A 15,129-nucleotide genomic window follows, 5' to 3' on the forward strand; every position below is an offset into this window, starting at 1 on the left:
CAGAATCTTGAGTTATGTGTGAGTTTTGAAAATGCATATAAATACACTATTTTTACTTGTTATTATGGTATTTCTTTAAATTTTCTAATGTAAAATGACATCAAAGGGCAATGTGAGTTTTTCATGTATATCCAAATGTAGGAGTTAAACTTGTATGTTTGATTTGTTTATTCAAATGTGAGGCATTTTCTAATATAGTTGAATATTTTAATTGTTTTCAAATTTCCCATTAGTATTAACTCATTTATGAAATAATGTTTCAATACATATGCTACTTATAATTTGTTCATCTTAAAGTATGTGAGACGAAATAGAAAGTAGTAGTAAAACTTCGAGGTTCTTTCTGAGTTTTTCATTCTTTTGAAATCTTACTATATGGGGGAAAGAATAAGTAACAAAAGATAATTTATTATGTCAAATAAGAAACTTATTTATATTTGCCTAAAGCTTTTGGTGATAGTTTTTAAAGAAGATTAACAGTCTAAATATAGAATAGTTATTGACTGACATACTTACATACCTATATGTTCCTTGTATTTATGTGTGTGTATGTGCATGTAGTCATTTGTATATATATACTTGCATATAATTTAATTTTCTTTGACTTTCCTTCAGATACATTAGATACTATAGGGTCATTTTATCTATCGTAATATAACTTCTCTCAGTCTTTCTTGATTGTTATTAAGAAGAATCTTTAACTAGGGGTGCCTGGGTGGCTCAGTCGGTTAAGAGTCCAACTTCCGCTCAGGTCATGATGTCACAGTTTGTGAGTTTGAGCCCCTCATCGGGCTCTGTGCTGACACCTTGGAGCCTGGAGCCTGCTTTGGATTCTGTCTCCCTCTCTCTCTGCCTCTGCCCACTTGCATGCGTGCTCTCTCTCTCTCTCTCTCTCTCAAAAAGAAACCTTTTTTTTTAAAGAATCTTTAACTAATATATATGTTTACAAATTTGAGAATTCTGAGTAAAATTAATTGCACAGAAATAGCCTGAGAGATTAATTTATTTCATTTTGAAATACTTTTTAAACTTTTATTTATTCACTGTACGCATATTTCTCGAGAGCCTAGTAAATGCAAAGCACCATTAGAGGTAGAGGGAACACAATACCATCAGTACAGAGAACAATTCTATTCTTAAGGAGCTTGCATTTAATGAGGAAAGATTAACAATAAAGAAATATATATGAAAATATTAAGTAGCTGTAATGCTAGCATGATTTGAATGGAACATGCCAGGGGAATAGATAGTTACATGGGCATATGAGGATACAATATAGTTCTACATTCTCACGAGACATACATGATTAGAAAGAAGTCCCATTTCTGTAAGATGATCACCCATGCCCAAAGTGCTCCTGATCATGGTGGGCCATAACCTCATGTCTGGCCTACAGGAGCTCTTGCAATTCCGAGGCTCTTACTTTGACACCTGCATGAGCCAACTCTTCTCATATTCACTGGGTCTCATCCATACCACCCTTCCTCAGATCCCTTAATACAGGTTTCCTTTCCAGCTAAGATTCTTCATCCATGTTCTATCTTCCACCTTGAATGCATAACTTCTTTATGATATTTTTAAAAATCCTCAAAATGAATTTGAAGCATCCATGCTATTAGACATATAGAATATAAAGTAGAAGATAACAGGAAATATTTCAGTGGGCCAGAAAATGATTTGTGTTTCTTGTTTTGGAATTTAAAGCAATTTTAACATTTAAAACATTTTTTTTAATTACATTTAAAAATAGGTGATAAGGGAAAACTTGGGCAAGACGTCTCATTTCTGTATTTAACTTTTGTTTGACTTTTTGTGAGCCAACAGATATGTTTTTCTTAAATAGAACACGTTAAAAAGCTACTAACAACAATTTTATAAATCTGACAATGTCATCTTTTTTCTTTGCTACAAAGAACAAGTGGTTATAAATTGGAAATCAATGTTTTAAAACTTATATGTAGTAAAGGTCCGGGAATTTGCGTTATGTTTTTATGCTCTGAGAGTTGCAAAATAGCAGCTGTGCTGTTCAAGAATCCCCTTCTCGCCAAGGGAAGACTGCTGACTTTGACATAAACATACACTCTTAACTTTTTATATTTCCCTAAATCCTAAAAATTAGTGCTCTCCTTTGCATTTTTATATGACTATGTTAGAAAGCAGTTAGTTTTAAAGGAAGAAGTCGTAAAATCTCAATAGGTAAAAGGGATAAAAAGGTCATTTAGTTTAACCTCCTATCAATTTCTAGGGAAGAGTTTCTATAATATTCTTGACAGGATGCGTATCAGCCTTTGCATAGACCCTCTGTCATGGCATGTTCACCAGTGCCCAGAACAGCCAACATCACTTATGACGTAGGCTCATGAATCAAATCTTAATGCTTTTTACACATCATCAGCAGTTCCCTTTCTGCACTGGATAGCCACAGATATATTTACACAATTTTTTTAAATTGAGGTTTTAAAACTTAGATTATCATAAATAGGGGCACCTGAGTTTCTCAGTCTGTTAAGCGTCTGACTCTTGATTTCGGCTCAGGTCATGATCTCACAGTGAGTGGGTTTGAGCCCCGTGTTTTCTGCGCTGACTGCACGGAGCCTGCTTGGGGTTCTGCCTCCCTCTCTCTCTCTGCCCCTTTCCCACTTGCTATCTCTCTCTCAAACTGAATAAAGATAAACTTTAAAGAAATGTCGTAAAGAAAATAGAAAAGTTTTTTTATGCTGGATTCGCATCTCTAAAAAGGCAACCCAGAGTGCAAACATTTTGTATTACATATCTTCTCCTTCATTCAGACTCAACTGATTTAAAATGTAGACTAACCTCAGCTTAAATTTATCTTTATTCATATGAGAACAAAGAGCTTAGCCCACTAACTAGTGGAGGTCAGTTATATCAGGTATTCAGCCAGTCGATGATAAAAATTGTGTCATGTGCCATCCTTTGAGGTTACAGCAGTGAACAAGATGGTGAGTTGCTTCCCTCACAGTTTTTCATGTTGTACACACTTCAGGAAACAAACCTACAAAGGAAGTTTTTTGGTTATAATTTTCACTGAATTTGATCCTTTGAAATAGTGCTGGTGAAATGTATCAGTTATTAGTTGTTCCCTATGGGAGGGAAAACACGAATGGGTTCAAGACAGTGAAGCTGAAGGTGTAGAGCTATGAGGCTGTCGGCTCGGGAGACTTTTCGCTTCCACACGCTGTGCTTCCCATCTCAGGAGGTTGTGACAAGGGACGTGAGAAGAAAGCGACCTAGTAAAACACACCTGTGGCCTAGAAAGAGTCATTATTTGTGATCAATTAGCAGACTTACATAAGCTAATTTATCTAGATCAGCAAGTTGATGTCTAGGGCAACATCTCAGTAACCTGGTACCTGGTATCTTACCAGAGCCCAGCGGTAGCCAAGAACTCCCTGAGCTTCTGGTGTGAGCATGGAGCGCGGTGACAGAGTCAGGGGAGGAGTGGGGCTGGTTCTGGAAACCTAAACAAAGTTCTCATGGTGAAAAGTGAGGCAAGTTCATGGCTAGGGTTATATGGTGAGGAATTTTAGGAGATGCTAAACTGGAACAAGTGCAAGAGATAAACTGTGGCAATACTCAAGGTTGAATTGTAGCTGACGAATGGGTAAGGCATGGAACTGGCTCCTTAGAGTGAATTCCTTCAACACTTGTAACTTTTTAAAGAATCTTTAAGTAGCCCTTGTTTTTTGTTTTTGTTTTTGTTTTTGTTGTTATCTAATGGAATGAATGTGACATTTTAAAAGTGGTATTTTCATGGTTAAATATTTCTCACAAAGTATACACTTTTTCAGGATGGTTGACATTTAGTAAAGGTGTGTAGAATGGGGGAATTTGCAGGAGATACCTGTGTGGGCACCTGAAATTAGGGATGATATTGTCGATTGTACTTGTGGTTGGAGATCTCTAGCTAGTCCCAGGTGGTGAGAATCTGGAATTTCATTGCTAAGGTAAAATATCTTGGACTCAAAAATAAATGATCACTGGGACACCTGGGTGGCTCATTTGGTTGAGCATCTGACTCTTGATTTCAGCTCAGGTCATAATCTCACGGTTCGTGGGTTTGAGCCCTGCATCAGGCTCTGTGCTGACATTGTGGAGCCTGCTTGGGATTCTCTCACCCTCCCTCTCTCTTTGCCTCTCCCGAGTCATGCTCATGCTCATTCTCTCTCAAAATCAATAAATAAACTTAAAAAAGAAATGAATGATTACAAGTCTGACAGTGCGAATCGCCAGTTTGAATGAATCTTGGCTGCTTAAGATGAACGCTGGCTAGGTTTTAAGAAGTAAGTCAAGCCTTGATTAAGAAGGAATGACATAGAAATGTCTAAGTTTTCTTTCTAGTCTGAGATAAAATAAGTATAAAATTATTACCTTTTTTGGAATGTATGTTTCTTATACTTGAACACATATACCAATGCATTTAAAAAAATCTTATAGATAATTTACATTTTACTCCTCGTATGTTTAAGGGTTCTGGAGCAGGGCTACTTAGGTTTGAATTTGGCTCCTCTCTTTACTAGCCGAGTTATCTTGGCAAGTTAATTAACTTATGTTTACCTCTATCTACTCATGTGTAAAATGAGTAGAACGCTAGTAACAATCTACCAGAATTATTGAGAGGATTAAATTAGTTAATGCATGCAAAGTGCTTAGAACATTGCTTTGCACACACAGAAAGCACTCAGTATATGCTAGTTATTTTGATGGTAATGCTGATGATCATCATACCAATGCCTCTGAATTTTGAAAGAAAAATGAGTTAATAGAATTTTTACTGCATAGCATTATTTTTATGTTAAAATCATTTTATTATAGAAAATTTCAAACAAGCATAAAATTAGCATAGAGTAACAAACCCCTTATATGCCTACCCATTATTTGGCTTTAAAAATGATCATTGCAAGCCCCAACTGATATTATAAATTCCCCCACCCAATTCCTTCTCTCCCTCAGATAATTTTGAACTCAATCCCCAACATATTTTACTTAATCTGTAAATATATATTTTTTAAATTTCCAGTGTATATATCTTAACAATAAGGGCTCTTGTCTTTAAATCACAATCACATTATTATCGCTCCTAAAATTCCTTAATAGTTATTAAATATCCTGCTATGCTTCAGTTGTCTTAAGTGTGTGTATATTTGTGGGTTTGCATACCCTTGGAAGCATTCAGAATATTTTTCCCAGTATTTCCTTTAAATTGATACTATAACTTTTAATGAAGAAAGAAATGAGAATTTGCAAACTTGGGTTTGAAGAACTTTGGGTCAATCACTTATCAGACTTATTCTGTCTGAAAAATGAAAATTTACACCAAATGATTTCCAAAGATTTCTCACACTTCTTATAATTCCATGATAATTTTAGTCTAACACCTATGTGCAAATCCAATTTTAAATAATCCATAATACCAGAGCTACTTTACATTTCAGGGGGATAAGTTGGGAATTGTTCTGTTTTATTTACTTAGCAAAAGATTCATTTTCAGCTTGGAGACTCATAAATGAACCCAAACTGTGCAGAGGTGACAAGAAGAAACCAGGGTATCAAACTATAGTGCTCTGTGAGGGAGCCCAGTGTTCTCGTCTTTTTCTCTTTACTTCTAAAGTAATATTAATTTTGAAAAGGCCTTGAATTGATGTGACAACTCCTCCCTCCCACCCCCCTGAAAATTCTCAAAGCACATTTCAGAAACTCATTTTTGGCAGATGTAAATTTAAGTAAATTGGCCAAGGTCACAGCACAATAAGGGCAGAGTTATCAAGGGAATGCAGTTTCCTGCTTTTTCCACCATCCATGAAATTAGAGTAACTCCACCCCTTAAAATGAAAGGGTCTACTTTTTTTTTTCTTTCTGAAATTATAAACCATGATTTGGAAATGTTTTTTTACCATTAACTCGGACTCTCAAAAGTGCTCTTTTAGGATTATGAAATATTTGTGCATTATTTCAACTGCTGTGACTGTGTATATCACAACCAGTACGATTTGCTGTAAAAGGAGAGTGCTTTTTTTTTTTGTTTGTTTGACCCGAACCATCAGATTTTCTCTTCATACACTGCGACATGATGAAGCAGCTATCTGTGGGAACAAAACTAGCTCACTTTCTATGGGCAAGCATAGCCCGTAAAGTAGATTATTAAAGTACACAGAAATAGAAAATTAGATCAGAAGTGATGTTTTAGTGTGAGGTCTTCTCTGGGCCTTATAAAATGAGAAAGAACTAACCTCGTTCTATTTCTGAGTCCTGAAAAAAGCCTCATAGCAGGCATATCACCTTTAATTAGGTTTCTGCTTTTGGGAAGCATTTTACCAGCCCCCTTTCATTTATTTTTAATGATGTTATCACTAACAGGCAAACAGTCCCTTAATAAAACAAAAACAGTTTCTATATAAAGCCTGGTGTACATGTCCTGAGTCAGTCATCTAAAAACAAACGCTATGATTGTTTCCGTTGTGCTCTTAGAACCCTTAATGGCCCTACTGTGCAGATATGCAAAACATCAACCGAGGAAATATAACCGTGTGTGTTATGCAGCTTTCAATAAATGTTTTCCCATATTCACTTGCAGTATCAGCAGTGAGGTTAAACCTACAGGGTCACGGAAGAGACAGAAAGGTCAATGAAGTGGATCTTTTCAGCATAGCTGTGCCAGCTCTTTCATAAACACTAGGACTTATGTCTTTAACAAACAAGCAGGGGTAAAAGCACCCGAAGTGTTTAAAAGGTAAATGTGTGTGTGTGCGTGTGTGTGTGTGTGTGTGTGTGTGTGTGTGTGTGCGCGCGCGCGCATGCGCGCGTGTGGGTGCGCACGCGCGCATGCCAAGAAATCCCAAGCTGTGAAGCTGTGGCAGGAAAAAAAAATGTACACACAGATATCAGAGTGTATAGTTTCATTGTCTCAGGTGCGAAAGACGGTGAGGAGTTTGCCGTCAAGTCTCTGTCTGGAATTATTAATCTATAGCTTGATTTAGAGTTTCCTTCATACATAGATTTTTGAAATATAAATGTAGAATAGCCAGAAATTAAAGACTGTATTTTAAGCATAATGGTAGAAAATAGGGTTTCCCTTTAAAAATAAAAGTTTCTTCAGGACCCTCAGGATGCCGGTTTTCCTTGAACAGTCAACCTGCATGGTTTCCTTATAGAACCACTTGACCTCCTCCTGTTTAATTCTTTCCCAATATTCAGTGCTCGTTTCTAATATACCTTGCCATGAAGATTTTATTTTCTTCACCCTTTCTGTACTTGTATCATCTAAATATTATCTCTCCCCTTTCTTAATAACCACTGGGTGCCATTTGAATCAATCCTTTGGCACCATAACCTTATTGAGATTATAATTGCATGCATTTTTAAAATCTTCTTTCTACAGCTTCCTCCTCACGCAAGATAATGTCTATGCAGTTGTCTTGTAATCAATAGAGTGGTTTTCCAATAGAAGGTATTTTTAGTTTTACTATCATGGGTGTGATATAACCTCAGGGTGTGCAAGAGACTTACATCCTTCTCATTTCTGCACTTTTTACTGCTCCAGCTTTAGCCTCAACTCCTCTCATTCACATATTCCTTCGACAGATACTAATAAGGGCTTACTCTGTGTTAGGGAGCTGAGATTCTATGTTCTATTTTTACCTTTAAGGAGTGATCCCTGATTTCCATCAGCATCTCAAAGGTAAACTACACAAGAGGTAAGAACCACTGATACAGGTGATAATTGCATATATGTGCAATACATAGTTTAAAGTGCATCAGATTAGGCAGAACTGTGAGTTTGGTGTATATTTTAGCACACCTCCAGCATGCTGCCAAACACGCACTTACAATGATGTCCTTTCCATATTAAATCCTTCCCTTCATTCACCCAAACTCAAAATCCAGATACTGTTCCAAGGAAACTCGTAAGTGTTTTTATGTTTCTGACAGTCGATTTCTCCAGAATCTGTACTGTTTTCGTTCCGTGTAAGTCACCTTACCCATTTCCTCTAGGTCCTGCTGCCAGAAGAGAAGTTGATAAACTAGTTCATATCCTTTTGCCCTTTCTCAAGTTATTTCTATCATAGTTAATTTTAACTGTTCGCTGAACTACTTCAGGGTTAGTTTGTATAAGGCAACCAAAATAACATATAGTAAGAATTTTATTATCAACGTAATACTTCATCATCACGAGCCTCATTCGAAATAGTAGAGAAGTCTCGTGCTTATGGTACAAGAGCAAGATTCTCTCCATGGCACATTGAAGCCAAGTTTACCAAAGGAAATGTAGAATACATTTAGTGATTTGTTAATTATTGAGAGTTTATTATTAGCATTTTATATTTTACAAAGCACTTTCATATACATAATCTACTTGGATTTAAACTATAATCCTTTGAGTTTGTAATCATCTTTTTAGTAAATAAATGAATCTCATAGAATATAAGAGATAGATTTTTTTCTCCACTATTTGCTATTACTTGCTAGAGCCAGGGCTTGAACTCACACTTTCTGAATCTAGCCTGGTTTGCTCTTCATTTTCCCATAGCTGCATCCAGATTTTGAGAAGTGGGCTTAAAATTAAATAGGGGAAAATAGCTTTACTCTATCATACCCCTGGATATTTTATAAGACTTGAAATAGATACATGAAAGTCATGCAAATAAAATTTGATGTGATATTTTGTAATCCGTTCTTTTATGAGAAGATGAAAATAGAAAGAAAAACGTTTACATGACCATTTCTAATTGAAGATTACACTCCGGATCACAATATTCTACTTTATTATTAGTTTCCATTGCCAAATTAAACCAAGCGTCCTACAGTAGGAGTGAACTAGGATTGAGATTATGATTGAACTCAACTTAAATGACTGTGTCTGATGCCTGAATATAAGTTTCAAATAAATCTTTTAAACACCAACCCTTGGTATTTTAGATTATTCGTGCCCGTACTCCAGTTGAATGATGTGGCCGATGAGTTTAAAAAAAACCACCAATAAATGTAACTTTCTATATAATTGTGATAGAAATGTAACAAAAAGGGGCAAAGAAACATTCATATTTTGATAAATAAATATTCATAGAGATTATCATATTCTCTAGAATTTTTGTCAACATTTTTTTCACTTTTCCAGTATAAAAATATATTTTCATACAAAATCCCAGATCACTTGTAAACATTAAATAGAGAGACTTTTTTATTTTAATAGTGTTGCTATCTACTTACATCAAGATGAATAAATGTGAATTCCCTTGGAACGTATGGTTTTCTAAAAGTGAATATTTTTGTACTTGGAATTTATGATGTAATAAAAGACATCAGATACAAAAAGACACACACACACACACACACACACACAAGAACTTGAAAGAGAATATATAATTCAAACCCAAAGGGATTAGTTATGAAAATAACAACTGAGTAGATTTTATTAACAGGAAAGAAAACATTTTAAAAGTAGAGGCCCATTATTTTTTTAAACAACATTGTTCCTTAGGATATCCTGCTAAATTGTTACGTGTGATAAGATTGGATGGAAAAAAAAGCTGTCTTACAGAGGCATCAATCTTACTGATAGTCATTTATTGATATGTGACTTAAAATACAAGGAAAATCATGAGATGAAATGATGAGCAGAATGAAATATCATTTTTTCATACTTCATTGATTTTGGATTTATAAACGTTTTCTTATCTTCCATCTCTGCTTTCTATTTATCTTGTCCATTATATCCTAGTTGATCCTAATTGGATTGTATGTTGTTATAACCGTCATTATACTTATTATATAATTATTAAAATGTTAATCAGTATTTTTCTGGTTAACAGATGAAATCATTTATGACATTGTATTATGTGCAGTTCTATTTTCCTTTAGAAAACCACTGTGGTTCCCTGCAACTGAATTAAAATACAAGAAAGTTATAAACCACTCTTTTTTAGGAATTTAAAAATAACAAGAACTCCTTTGAGAACTGGCATAACTACTGGTCCCCTATGGATATGGAGTACTTAAAAAATTGTACCCTAGTAGTGTGGCTTTCAAAAGTGCTTACTTTATTCTTAGGAGGACATACCCTTCCCTGCATCTAATTTTCCATCCCAGGTGTAGGGAGTGCCTGTCTTATAAATGGTTGAACTTTTTCTAATTTGATAAAATGAAGCCAGAAAATTTAAGAATCCTTGTAAAATGGAGTTTGTAAACCTATATAATTAATAACTTGCTTTGGAATTTTGTGTTTATGTGATTCAATTCTTTTTCAGTCAATATAGGTGAAATCTCCAGTAAATATGGGTGGAATGTCCACTCAACTATTTTTTTAATTTTTTAATATTTATTTGAGACAGAGAGAGACAGAGTATGAATGGGGGAGGGCAGGGAGAGAGGAAGACACAGAATCCAAAGCAGGCTCCATGCTCTGAGCTGTCAGCCCGATGCGGGGCTCGAACTCATGAACTGTGAGATCACGACCTGAGCTGAAGTCCAACGCTTAACCGACTGAGCCACCCAGGTGCCCCATCCACTCAACTAATTTTTAAGAATTTTTATAAGAGATAATAGAGAATGTGAAATTTTACATTTGCATGACACTAGAGTTTGTTTCATTCAGTATATATATAGGTTGAAATATATATATATATATATATATATATATATATATATATATATACATTAATTTGAGAAAATTGAAGCCTGAAGAAGTTGTTACATGTCCAAAGTGGTTGATACACCTTGGACACTAAGTCATTTTCTATACATAATCCAAAGTATTCAAAATGTGAGGTCCTATTCTAGTTATCAATAGCCGTGTAACAAATTGTACCAACAATTAGTGGCTTAAACCATGACACATTTAAAATCTCAATTTCTGTGGATCAGGATTTGGATGCAACTTAGGTAGGTGCTTCTGGTTTAAGGTCTCTCATGAGGTTTCAGCTCTGCTGTCAGCTTGTGTTACAGCCTCATGTAAAGGTTCAACCGGACAGGGGGAATCTGCTTTCAAGCCAACTCACATGGTTTCTGGCAGGCCTCAGTTCTTTGTCATGTGTACCTCCACAGGGTTGTCTCATGACAGGACAGCTGGTTTTTCCCAGGGCAAGAAATATAATAGAAAGAGAGAGAGGAAAATGGAAACTATAAGTTTTTATAACCAAATCTTGGAAGTGACAGACTAACACATTTGTTTTTCTCTGTTTGTTAGATCTGACTCAGATTAAGGGGGAAGGTTCTAGAAAGGATGTGAGTAACAGGAGGGAGGAATCACCAGAGGCCATCTTAGTGGCTAGTATATAACCACAAACCCAGAGAAAATATTCCCCAAGTATTTGTCAAGTACATTATAAGATGTATTAATTATTTAACTCTTTACAGTAAAATATCCTACAAATAATGAAATCGGGATAGAAACTCTTGATTAAACAATAGTATTCTCTGTGTTATTCTTGCTGATTTTATACTTACTGTGGTCAGGTAAGAGTGTGTCCTTATACTTACGAAATGTGCATTGATGTTTTAGGATTAAAAGGGAAGATGGTTCAAACATATGTAAACATACACACAGAAGAAGAGAGGGAGAGAGCAGAGAAATAATTTCAAAGTAAACATGGCAAAATACAAACAATTGGTGAATTTGAGTAAGGAGTTGATTCATTTTCTAGGGCTGATTTAACAAATTGCCACAATCTTGACGGCTTAAAACAACAAAAATTAATTTTCTTTCTGGAGTTCTGGAAGCCAGAGGTCTAAAATCAAAGTATTCGCAGGCATAAGCCCCACCCCGTGCAAGAGACTATAAAGGAGAGTCCATTCGTTACTTCTTGTAGCTTTTGGTGTCTGTCAGCATCATGCATTTACTATGGCTGGGAAATTCTGATCTCCGTCTCCCTCTCCACTCTGCCTCTTCCTCTTGACTGTGGATCTCTCCTGTCTCTGTCAAGTCTCCCTCTGCTTTTCTCTTATAATGACACTTGTCATTGGATTCAGCATCCATCCTAAACCCAGATGATGTCCTCACCTCAAGATGTTTAACTTAATCACATCTGTAAAAATCCTCTTTCCAAGCAAACTACCATTCCGAGGTTCCGGGGATTAGGCATGGATGTATATTTTAGGGGACTACCATGCAACCCACCCCAGGAGTATCTAGGAATTCTTTGTCCAATTCTTGTAACCCTTCATAAGTTTAAAATTATTTGAAAGCAAAATATTCAAGAACAGAAGATAGATTACATTGTCAAATGTTGTGATAATCCAAAGAGCATGCCATCTGACAAACTTTCTTTTACAAACAAAACTTAAAAAAGTATGTGCAGATATATCAATTTGGAATAAGGTGTTTTGTGAATTTGTGCTTCATCATTGTTCACTGTTTGAAGTCAGTGGAGATTAGGTAATGTTAAAACTCTTTTCCATGTTGTCTGGACTCTCAAACATTTGCTTTAATCTTCTTAGAGCATTTAGGATATCAAAGGTCATTTTTATTTCAAAAGGAAGAACTATATTCCCAATTTTACCATCTTTGTAAGGATACTCAATGAGACTTTCTATGATGTTAATTGCCACAAGATGACAACTTTTTAGTAGGGTCTTGAAGCCCAAAGGAATATTTTTGTTTTGTATGTTTGATCTTTGATTAGTGTGTCTTCTTTTCAAAAATATATATTGATCTTAAGAATCACCCTTTATTTTCATTTCTTTAGTTGTCACTGTGCTCTAAATTTTACTGTTTCTTAGCTTCATATTTAGAGTGGCCTTATGTAATATCTCTCCTATATAAAATGACTAATGAATGAACCCAATCATGCAAGTCTATACCAAATGATAGTTGAAACCGTGAGGACCAAGATGAGCATGAGGATTCCACTGAAGCAACTGCAGAAAAATAGATCACACACACACACGCACGCACACACACACACACACACCACACACACACACACACACACACACACACACACACACACACACACAGAACAATTTGAATCCTATATCGGGAAAAATAGAGTAGCTAATGAAATAATGTTGGGGGACAAAATATTTCACTAACTATAGGAATTGGCTACTAACAATTGGGATCAGTCACTCCAGTCCAGGTTAAGCTACTTGAGGTTTGTAGATTGTGTTTTTAAGCCTTCTGTCCTCAGTGTCTAGCACATTGTTTATGTTAAGTAAGTGTTAGCTATGTAAATATGTGTGTCATGAGTGATTTTATTAATTAATTTGCACAACAGCCAAACATAGTCAAGCATAAATGTATTGAAGTTACATCAAATAGTCATGGGAATGATGGAACTTATACTCAAATGTGTGTGTATGTATGTGTGTGTGTGTGTGTGTGTGTGTGTACATTCATATCGTGCTTTTTTCTTAGACGATCTTTAAAGAATTGTGGAATCAGTCTCTAAAGCTGAAAGCAAATTCAGGTGGTCATCTGGTTCTATGCCTCTCTTCAAGAGACAAGCAATTATTATCCCCATGATCTATTAAGCCACATTTTCTTTAGCATGTGACAGCGAAGGTGATGCTGATCGAAAAATATTGCTCTCCATTCTTAAACAATTTCACATGCACATAGATGTTTAACAAGCGCCTTTTTGGAGCTATTATGAGAAAACACTAGCAGCCTTGGTCTGGAGGAGTAATTTATGACAGCTAGGTAAAGGGTGTCCAAGATCATCTTGATCACATTAGCCATGCAGTAGCCCTACCCCTGCACGGCAGTCTTTCTTCAAACCCCAGTGACAAGGGTGATAAAAAAAAATAACACAGAGAGTCCTACTTTAGCTGCTTAACTCCGTTTCTTCTTCTAGAACCTGCGGCCTCAGATCGCCTGTCAGTAAGTCAACAGAGAAGGGAGTGAAAGGAGAAACCGCAGAGGGAGTGAGTGTAGTGTGAGAAGAGAGGCAGTTAATAGAAAGAAAGCCTGTGTCCGATACTCTCCTCCCCAACTTCTCTTCCCTTTTGGCCTGTTAACTAGAAATGTGGAAAGGTGAGGGAGATGAACTTAACTTGTTCTGACATTAGTTAGAGACAGAGAGGTGCCTACTTCCATATTTCTGCCCCAGAGAGAGGTAATTGGAAAACGTGTTGTGTGGTTAGGTGTTGTAATGGAAAATAAAGGAATGATCGAGAACAGTGGAATCAAATTATAAGCATAAAGGCAAGTGTGCTGAAGTTTTTAGCCACTTGCAAAATTGAGAGATCCTATCAGGACTGTGCAAATACATTGCTCTGATTAATTTTCCTGGGGTGAAATATGAAAATATTTATAAAATTGAGAATCCTGCCATGAATAAAATTTTCTCTGTGATATAATAAACTAAAATAAGCCATAACGTTGGTGTCTGAAATGAAACTGTAAAAAAAAATGTTTAAATAATAAAGAGCTGAATGAAAAGATTTCACCGTGAGAGTAAAAGGAATCCACATCGAGACATTACTCTGAGTTGCTTAAAATTTTGAAGAATATTCAATAAATAAAGTAAAGATTAATTTATCTTAGAGGGTTTTATATTTGATTTTCTAAATATTGTTATGGACGTTGTGTTTCATTATCCTTTCTTTAGACTCCTTTTTCATGTATAAAGGGCTAGTTTTTCAATCAGAAGGTAAAAAGTGTTCAGGGTCAATAGAATTAGCCCTTTAGTTTTAATGATACTGAATAATTCGTTTATAATTTCGGAATATATTTGATTCCGGTTTTTCTTTTTAGTCGTAAAATGACAAATTTTAATTGTACGTCCTTTTGTAGATTCCTTAAGAATATATTTGAACAAATCATTGATATAAAGGAAGGGTTAATTGAGCAACACACTAATATACAAAGCATTTCTTTTATATGAAGCTCTAGAAATATTCTATTGTCAATCCAAACAGAACAAACTAAAATGAGATAATTGGGAAGGTGCCCATAAAGTCAGCCTGAGTATATTATCACAACTATATGTGAGATAATATTTGTTTTAAAAAGATTCTATGGCACTGTAAACTCAGTCTCATTAGAGACTGCATTTAAAAGGCTTATAAAGTTACTCATTAATGTTATCTTGTTGTATCTCCACAGCTTTTTCATTAAAGAAAATTCAGCAGAAAGCATTTTCTCCTGATAGCAGGAACCAATTTGCAATA

The 15,129-nt window shown here is 35.5% G+C and overlaps 1 protein-coding gene across 2 annotated transcripts in view; it reads left to right on the forward strand.

Annotated features, from left to right (window-relative positions):
• Positions 1 to 15,129, forward strand: part of DACH1 (dachshund family transcription factor 1) — a 431,763-nt gene that overhangs the window by 367,992 nt on the left and 48,642 nt on the right. The window lies entirely within an intron of this gene.

Source organism: Panthera pardus, unplaced genomic scaffold, assembly GCF_024362965.1.
Source record: "Panthera pardus isolate Hobbes unplaced genomic scaffold, ASM2436296v1 HiC_scaffold_1, whole genome shotgun sequence".
Lineage (NCBI taxonomy): Eukaryota > Metazoa > Chordata > Mammalia > Carnivora > Felidae > Panthera > Panthera pardus.